Source organism: Nansenia antarctica, assembly GCF_963989245.1.
Source record: "Nansenia antarctica genome assembly, chromosome: 6".
Lineage (NCBI taxonomy): Eukaryota > Metazoa > Chordata > Actinopteri > Argentiniformes > Microstomatidae > Nansenia > Nansenia antarctica.
Window position 1 is genome coordinate 70,946,072 of NC_137676.1, and position 7,500 is coordinate 70,953,571.

Below are 7,500 nucleotides of genomic sequence, written 5' to 3' on the forward strand. Positions count from 1 at the left end.
TATTCATTGTCCCTTTACAAATAAAATAAACATAAACATAAACGTATCTTATTCCCCGAGCTATAGGCCTATCCTATGTATTCATACCTTGTTTCTATGATAATGTTCTGGTTAACCTACTTACCTGGATAATTAGGCTATAAGAACATACATACATATTTAAGCAAAGTATATTATATTAATGTCATTGTTATGTAACATGTTTATGTTCAAAGTAATGTGCACAGTTTATGTAGCCTAATCTAACTATTGTATATCTTTGTGTATTTCCAGTTTTACAATGTTGAACTTCCATTCAACTACACTGAAGACATTGGAGCTTCATTCTGTCTTGTGTAGCCTTTCTCAGAATGCAATTGTGAGGACAGAATACTACCAAACACTAACTAAGCATATGTACACTTTTGACCCACTGGGAATGTGATGAAATAAATAAATGCTGAATTAAATAATTCTCTCCACTATTTTTCTCTCCTCTAGTTCACACTCTTACAATACCTCCTGATCCTAACTGACCTAAGACAGGGAATGTTTACTATCATTAAACGTCAGGAATTGTGAAAAAAAAACAGAGTATAAATGTATTTGGCGTATGTGGAGGTGTATGTAAACATCCGACTCCAACTGTGTATCGGTTGGAAATATCCAGTGGGTCCTTGGTTTCCACGAGCACGGAGTATCTCGGCTACAGTTGCTATGGTGATGTTTAAGAAACAGGAAAATGATCTAAAACCTCAAATAGTGTCATTAGTCACCGGACCTTGTCGTGGGGGAAAATGTGTGTCAGTCAGAGTGTTGTCACGAAGGCTGTTCATCTATCTAGCTTCCACATAGATAGGTGTTATCAGAAAAATGTTGACAGTACATCCGCTACATTCCTCTTCATGTGTTTCTGACTGGGTTTAAGGGTGAGTGACAGGGTGAGTATACAGCACGCCCTAGTTCTAGAACCATCAGTGGTTGCAATGGTTCCGTTGGCCTGGCGGAACGCCCCTTTGTGACACGCTCAATTAGAGAACTAAAGCCCTGCGGAAGCGAAAGAGAGAATACAGAGTAGAAAAAGAGAGAAGGATGGGGGAGAAAAAAGGAATGCGCTTATCCGTCTAAAAGTTCTGTAACAGAATACCGGCAGACATTTTGGATTGGGGTTCGGTCCCTGTTGACGGCGAGGCAGCGACACACACACATACACACACACACACATACATACACACACACACACACACACACACACACAATCGCGCGCGCTGTCTGACACACATCAGACAAATGACTGAAGTTGCTATATCAGGAGGAGATGAGATGGAACTTTCATGGTGGTGTCTTCGTTTCCCCTTCAAACCTGTGTATCTCTACAGGGGATTAGATCTGTGGGCGCGCAGGCAGGCAGGCAGTCAGGCAGGGAGACAGGCAGGCAGTCAGGCAGGGAGACAGGCAGGCAGGCAGGCAGACAGACAGTCAGGCAGGCAGGGAGACAGGCAGGCAGGCAGGGAGACAGACAGACAGGCAGAGAGACAGACAGGCAGGGAGACAGACAGGCAGGCAGGGAGACAGACAGGCAGGCAGGCAGGGAGACAGACAGGCAGGCAGGCAGGGAGACAGGCAGGCAGGCAGGGAGACAGGCAGGCAGGCAGGGAGACAGACAGACAGACAGGCAGAGAGACAGGCAGGCAGGGAGACAGGCAGGCAGGCAGGGAGACAGACAGGCAGGCAGGCAGGGAGACAGGCAGGCAGGCAGGGAGACAGGCAGGCAGGCAGGGAGACAGACAGACAGACAGGCAGAGAGACAGGCAGGCAGGGAGACAGGCAGGCAGGCAGGGAGACAGACAGACAGACAGACAGGCAGGCAGGCAGGGAGACAGACAGACAGACAGGCAGGCAGGCAGGGAGACAGGCAGGCAGGCAGGGAGACAGACAGACAGGCAGAGAGACAGACAGGCAGGCAGGCAGGGAGACAGGCAGGCGGGCAGGCAGAGAGACAGACAGGCAGGCAGGCAGAGAGACAGACAGACAGACAGACAGGCAGGGAGACAGACAGGCAGGGGGGCAGGCAGGCAGGGAGACAGACAGACAGGCAAGGGGGCAGGGAGACAGACAGACAGGCAGGGGGGCAGGCAGAGATAGGCTCTAGGTAGCTTGAGAAACCTTCTGAGACCCTCTTGAGATATACGCCTTTGATATCAGCACCAATTATGGGCTATGAAGACACACTCTCACGCACGCACAAGCACACACACACACACACACACACGCACACGCACACGCACACGCACACACACACACACACACACACGCACACGCACACACACGCGCGCACACGCACACGCACACACACACACACACGCACACACACACACACACAGGAGCCAGAGGGGGAGAAGGGGAACAAAGCGAGAATGCGATACCAGGAAAACCAGGACATTGTGATTTTATCACATCTGTGGAGTTGGGCCTGAAAGCTGAAAGAGAATTAGAGAGGTAGAGGAAGATAACGAGAGAGGGAGAGAGAGAGAGGGAGAGAGAGAGGGAGAGAGAGAGAGAGAGAGAGAGAGAGAGGGAGAGAGAGAGAGATGTAGCAGTACTGCAAGTATCAATGACGACTGTGAACCTTAACTTCCTCTTTAGTCAAAAGTGAAGCTGTGATTGAACACACGCACAATGATGTTAATGGTGGTTCCTGGCATGAGTCACCACCTCACACACACACACATACACACACACACACACACACACACACCTACACATACACCCACCCACAAACACACCTACCCTCCAACATTCACGCACACCCTCCCACACATACGCACACACACACACACACACTCTCTCTCTCTCTCTCTCTCTCTCTCTCTCTCTCTCTCTCTCTCTCTCTCTCTCTCTCTCTCTCTCTCACACACACTTGCATTCCCTATTCTCCTTAGGGTAAACGGAGGGCCTAGACTGTCACACACTCCGACAAAACAGAGCAAAGGATGCACGCACGTCGCACGCACGCACGCACGCACGCACGCACGCACGCACGCACAATGAAATGAATGGTTGCTCCTGGCGTGAGTCACCTCCTCAGTGATTCCCTCTGGATTGAGTTTGGCCTCTAGCACTGCTAATTGGAGCTTACAGTCTGGTCTAGCCCCTGGGCTGAGTGTGTGTGTGTGTGTGTGTGTGTATGTGTGTGCAGCTGGTGCAGCAGCAGGTGGAGGGCAAGGCCAGAGTAGCCGTAGGCAGAGCAGCTCAGCGAGAGATGGACAGGTGGTTATGATAGGAGGAGAGAGAGAGAGAGAAAGAGGGAGAAAAGGAGGAGAGAGAGAGAGGGGGGGGGCAGGAAGAGAGAGAGAGAGAGACAGAGACAGAAAGAGAGACAGAGACAAAGAGAGAGAGAGAGACAGAGACAGAGACAGAAAGAGAGACAGAGACAGAGACAAAGAGAGAAAGAGAGAGAGAGACAGAGAGAGAGAGAGAGAGGAGACAGAGACAGAGGGAGAGAGAGGGGGATAGGAGAAGAAAGAGAGAGAGAGAGAGAGAGAGAGAGAGAAAAAGAGGGATAGGAGGAGAGAGACAGAGACAGAGAGAGAGAGACAGAGGGAGAGGGAGAGAGAGGGGGATAGGAGAAGAGAGAGAGAGAGAGAGAGAGAGAGAAAAAGAGGGATAGGAGGAGAGAGACAGAGACAGAGAGAGAGACAGAGGGAGAGGGAGAGAGAAGGGGGATAGGAGAAGAGAGAGAGAGAGAGAGAGAGAGAGAGAGAGAAAAAGAGGGATAGGAGGAGAGAGACAGAGACGGAGAGAGAGAGAGAGACAGAGACAGATAGAGAGAGACAGATAGAGAGAGAGAGAGAGAGAGAGAGAGAGAGAGAGAGAGAGAGAGAGAGAGAGAGAGAGAGAGAGAGAGAGAGAGAGAGAGGAGTGTGTTGCCATACCTCTGTCATGTGTTTGGATGTGATATGTGTCTGGACCATTGTTCTCCTTGACTGTTGGATGAGACGGGTCTCTCTTGAACGAGACGTTTGATCTCAATGAGACTCACCCAGACTCACATCAATACAGGCTTGATTACGACCGGTCCAGATAAACAGAATTGTACACCAGTTAGTTCCGACCCCGTAATTTGATTGGACAAGAGGCATCCCCACGAGTGTCGATATAGAGTATACCAGCACTGGGACTTTTAACTGTATGTATCACTCCGCCCACACAGGTGTTCTATTAAAGTTACTGTTAATTAGGCTAGGCTACATTAGGCTAGGCTACGTTAACGGTCGTTATCTATCAGATTGTAAAAAAACGTTGCACCTCAAAGATGGATATTATTTCCACAAAAAGCATTCGAGTTAAATCATGAAGCCTACTGGAGACCATCCACAGAGAGCAGGAAACGATGGAGAAGCATACTGTCTGAAGTTAACTCTTCTGAAACATACATGATGCCACCAAAGAGACTGTCAACAGACACTTATTTCACTGGTTGCACAATACATGGAAACATACAGATGAATGTGACGCAAGCTGATGTAACGGTAAACCACTCGCAAACGCGAAAGGCTCGAAAATGAAAGTGAAAGTTATTGTGTCAACAAAATCTGGTTTTCGTTTTTTTTCTCATAATATGCAACTTTTGAAGTGCCCCCTCGATTTAACAAGCAACAGTTTAAGGAACAGTAAATACTTATTGTGGATTGGATCCACTGTCTCGTTTGCCGTAGGCTAGTGGTAAGGGAGAAATGGCTTGTAAACATACTTTCGTTTTAGGATGTATTCAAAAGCAAGACTGTGTGCTCATCTAATTATGTGTTTTTAGCATGTTCATGTTCTATCAGCGTGTTGTGAAAGAAAGGCAGTTAGACGTTCGCAGCGATGTGCCTTGTTAGCCGCTAGCTGTTAGCAGCCTTTGTTGTTGTGTTTTCAACAGAGTGACTTTTCTCTCATTCTGTGTTTGAGGTGTACCAACATTTAAATACATATATCATTCTGTACCTATGACTGAATCACACCTGCAGGTGGATCACGGACTTCCTGACTGACAGGTCTCAGCGGGTGAAGCTGGGGAAGAGCATTTCCAGCTCCAGGACCACCAGCACGGGCTCCCCGCAGGGCTGCGTCCTGTCTCCAGCACTATTCTCCCTCTACACCAACAGCTGTGTCTCCCGCCACCCCTCGGTCAAGCTCCTGAAGTTTGCAGACGACACCACCCTGGTGGGCCTCATCTCCGGGGGGGACGAATCTGCCTACAGGGGTGAGATCGAGGGGCTGCAGAGCTGGTGCAGTTTAAACAATCTGGAGCTAAATGCTCTAAAAACAGTGGAGATGGTGGTGGACTTCCGAAGGAAAGCAGCCCTGCCCCCTCCCATCACGCTGGGAGGTACCCCGGTGGCCTCCGTGGAGTCATGCCGCTTTCTAGGCATGACCATCTCCCGGGACCTAAAGTGGGAGCAGAACACCGAGGCCCTCACAAAGAAGGCCCAGAAGAGGATGTTCTTCCTCCGGCAGCTGAGGAAACTCAGGCTGCCGAGGTCCATGATGGTCCAGTTCTACACGGCCATCATAGAGTCCATCCTCACCCACTCCATCATCACCTGGTTCCCTGCTGCAACGACCAAGGACAAGGCCAAGTTGCAGCGGGTGCTACGTTCAGCAGAGAGGGTGATCGGCTGTCCCTTGCCCTCCCTCAACTCCCTGCATGACACCAGGGCTCTGAGGAGGGCAAGGAAGATCATGGCAGACCCCTTCCACCCCGGCCACGGCCTCCTCACCCTGCTTCCCTCTGGAAGAAGGTTGCGGCTGCCTAAGGCACTGAAGGCCCGCCACAGGCTCAGTTTCTTCCCCTCAGCCGCCAGGCTGTTAAATGACTCTGGCTTCCCCCCCCCCCCCGCCCCCAAGTCTGCCCAGGACTGAACTGGACTCACTGTAAAAAACTCTGCACTGCACTTTACTTTATACCGCACTATCCAATGCACTGTTGTCTGTCCTGTGTTGTTGTTGTGTTGTCCTGTTTTTTGATATGTGAAAAAAGTATAAACGCACTTGCTGTGGTGACGAAGCAAATTCCTATATGTGTAATGCATAGTGGCAATAAACGTTATCTCAATCTCAATCAATCTCAATCATCTTCAACTTTGTTCTGATTTCAATGGAAGACACATTATTTGAAAGCTTACAATCTGTAGTTTCAGAATGTGTCAAAAACTGAAAACTGAAATTGATGTTGTCTAACAACTAAGTAGCAAGCTGTGCAGGGAAAATGTTGGTGTTCAGGTTGCTTGGCAACAGTCCAGTCCAAGTTCAAGAGCAAGTTTAGTTGCGGAACTATTCGTGTTTGCCGAGCCAAATGAATGATTAAATAAACAAACAAATCATAATCTGCTGTCGCTTATTACTGTTAACTAATGAATGGCGCTTGTAGAACTGTCTGTACTCAGCCGGAGGCCTTGTACCTATGACTGAATCACAGAGAGACGTGCTGATATTCATGATGATCTTTATGATCTTGGTAGGCGTCAGATAGAGAGGGTCAGATGGATCAGTCCAGATGTATATATATCATTCTTGATCTCACCTGAGGCTCATGATCTTGTAGGCGTCAGATAGAGACATAGGGTGAATGGTAAATGGACTGCGCTTATATAGCACCTTATTCCAAAGCGCTTTACAACGGCCTCTCATTCACCCATTCACACACCGATGGCGGCAAACTACCATGCAAGGCGTCGGCCCGCTCATCGGGAGCAATTTGGGGTTCAGTGTCTTGCCCAAGGACACCTCGACATGAGGTGGCCAGCCGAGGCATCAAACCTCACTCCTTGCTCTGCCTACTGAGCCAGGGTCAGATGGAATCAGTCTAAATATAATAATAATAATAATAATAATAATAATAATAATAATAATAATAATAATAATAATAATAATAATAGTAATAATAATAATAATAATAATAATAGTAATAATAATAATAATAATAATAATAATAATAATAATAATAATAATAATAATAGTAATAATAACTTCGATTTCTATAGCGCCTTTCAAAAACCCAAGGACGCTAGATCTCACCTGAGCAACATGATCTTGTAGGCGTCAGATAGTGAGACAGAGGGTGAATGGAATGGACTGCACTTATATACACATTGTATTATATACAGTACACCACCACTAGTAAATGGACTGACTTATATAGTGCCTTATTCCAAAGAGCTTTACAATGGCCATTGGCCTCTCATTCACCTATTCACACACACATTCACACACCAATGGCAACAAGCTACAAGCTACCCAGGGTCAGATAGATCAGTCTATATATATATATATATATATCGCTGTAGATCTCACCTGAGGGAAAATATCTTGTAGGTGTCGGGCAGGATAGGAGGAGAGAGAGAGAGAGAGAGAGAGAGAGACAGAGAGACAGAGAGAGGGATAGGAGGAGAGAGAGAGAGAGGGATAGGAAGAGAGAGAGACAGAGAGACAGAGAGAGGGATAGGAGGAGAGAGAGAGAGGGGGATAGGAGGAGAG

The 7,500-nt window shown here is 47.9% G+C and overlaps 1 pseudogene across 1 annotated transcript in view; it reads right to left on the minus strand.

Moving 5' to 3' along the window:
- The window catches only part of LOC308160910 (adhesion G protein-coupled receptor L3-like), a 116,989-nt pseudogene that overhangs the window by 92,926 nt on the left and 16,563 nt on the right, over positions 1–7,500 (minus strand). The window lies entirely within an intron of this gene.